We start from the raw sequence: 2,500 nt of genomic DNA on the forward strand, positions 1-2,500 counted from the left end.
GAGGCATTTGCAGCAGGAATGCATGTGCACTCAAAAACTTCTATATGTTTCACGGATAGACCCCGTGAAACGCTAGAAATTGGCGGGGATGTGTCTCTTGTGGCTCACGGGGCTGTTAGGGTGGCACAGAACTCCCTCGGAATGGGAAAAGGGGTCATTTTCGTGTTGCCACATTGCATAGGAACGCCATGAAACTTCCAGAGGCATTTGCAGCAGAAAGGCACGTGCACTCAAAAATTTTAATATTTTTCACGCATAGACCCCGTCAAACGCTAGAAGTTGGCGGGGATGTCTCTCTTGTGGCTCACGGGGCTGTTAGGGTCGCACAGAAATGCCTCGGAATGGGAAAACGGGTCATTTTTGTGTGGCCACATTGCATAGGAACGGCATGAAACTTCCAGAGGCATTTGCAGCAGGAATGCATGTGCACTCAAAAACGTCTATATTTTTCACGGATAGACCCCGTGAAACGCTATAAATTGGCGGGGATGTCTCTCTTGTGGCTCACGGGCGCTGTTAGTTAGGGTCGCACAGAAATCCCTCGGAATGGGAAAAGGGGTCATTTTCGTGTTGCCACATTGCGTACGAACGGCATGAAACTTCCAGAGGCATCTGCAGCAGAAATGCATGTGCACTCAAAAACGTCTATATTTTTCACGGATAGACCCCGTGAAACGCTAGAAATTGGCGGGGATGTGTCTCTTGTGGCTCACGGGGCTGTTAGGGTCGCACAGAAATCCCTCGGAATGGGAAAACGGGTCATTTTCGTGTTGCCACAATTGGCATACGAACGGCATGAAACTTCCAGAGGCATTTGCAGCAGAAATGCATGTGCACTCAAAAACGTGAATATTTTTTCACGGATAGACCCCGTCAAACGCTCGAATTTGGCGGGGATGTTTCTCTTGTGGGTCACGGGGCTGTTCGGCTCGCACAGAACTCCCTTGGTCCACCTGATTCGTGCATACAGGCAGCAACTAAAACTCTGTAAACCTGCTGTGAGGACATCTAAACAGTGGACCAGTGAGGCTGTGGAAGATTTGCGGGCATGCTTAGACTGTACTGACTGGGATATGTTCACGACTGCTACCAATAGTCTGGATGAACTCACAGAGGCTGTGTACATCAGCTTCTGTGAGGACTGCTGTATCCCAACACGTACCAGGGTGAACTTTAACAACAACAAGCCCTGGTTCTCAGCAAAGCTCAAAAGGTTGAGGTTGGAGAAGGAGGAAGCGTTTAGGAGTGGGGATAGAGACAGATTCAAGGAGTCGAAGAACAGGTTTAGCAAAGCGGTGAGAGAGGCTAAACGACTGTACTCAGAGACACTAAAACACCAGTTCTCTACTAACGACGCTGCTTCTGTCTGCCAAAGGGCTCAGGCACATCACCAACTACAAACCCAGAGCGCCCCACACCACTAACGACTCCCGCCTAGCCAACGACCTGAACGAGTTCTACCGTAGATTTGAAAGACAATTGGACTGTCCTGAACCACCCCTTCCCACCCAAGAGGCCCCATCCCCCACCCATACTACAGAAACGACTCTCTCCTTTCAGGAGGGAGAAGTTAATGGGCTTTTCAAGAGGCAGAATCCACGCAAAGCAGCCGGGCCGGACTCTGTCTCTCCAGCCACCCTCAGGCACTGCGCTGACCAGCTGTCTCCGGTGTTCACCAACATCTTTAACACCTCCCTGGAGACATGCCATGTACCAGCCTGTCTCAAGTCCTCCACCATCATCGCTGTGCCCAAAAAGCTAAGGCCAACAGGACTAAATGATTACAGACCGGTCGCCCTTACATCTGTGGTAATGAAGTCTTTTGAGCGCCTGCTCCTGGCACACCTCAAAGCCATCACAGACCCTCTCCTGGACCCCCTTCAGTTTGCCTACAGAGCCAACAGGTCTGTGGACGACGCAGTTAACATGGCCCTCCACTTCACCCTACAGCATGTGGACGCCCCAGCATCCTACGCCAGGATCCTGTTTGTGGACTTCAGCTCTGCCTTCAACACCATCATCCCTGCCCTGCTTCAGGACAAGCTCTTCCAGCTGAACGTGCCCTACTCCACCTGCAGGTGGATCACAGACTTCCTCTCTGACAGGAAGCAGTGCGTTAAGCCGGGAACAGAAGTCTCTGACTCCAGGTCCATCAGCACGGGAACTCCTCAGGGCTGCGTCCTTTGCCCACTGCTCTTCTCCCTGTATACCAAGAGCTGCGCCTCCAATCATCTGTCCGTCAAACTCTTGAAGTTTGTCGGACGACACCACCCTCATTGGGCTGATCTCTGGTGGGGATGAGTCTGACTATAGGTGGGAAGCTGACAACCTGGTGACCTGGTGTAGCCAGAACAACTTAGAGCTAAATGCTCTAAGGACAGTTGAGATGGTTGTGGACTTCAGGAAGAATACAGCCCCACTCACCGCCATCACCCTGTTAGACTCCGCAGTCAAAATTGTGGAGTCCTTCCGCTTCCTGGGCACTATTCTCTGCCGGGAC

The sequence above is a fragment of the Petromyzon marinus genome, unplaced genomic scaffold (genome assembly GCF_048934315.1).
Source record: "Petromyzon marinus isolate PM22_M1 ecotype Great Lakes invasive population unplaced genomic scaffold, UKy_Petmar_22M1.pri1.0 PM_G_Scaffold_6, whole genome shotgun sequence".
NCBI lineage: Eukaryota > Metazoa > Chordata > Hyperoartia > Petromyzontiformes > Petromyzontidae > Petromyzon > Petromyzon marinus.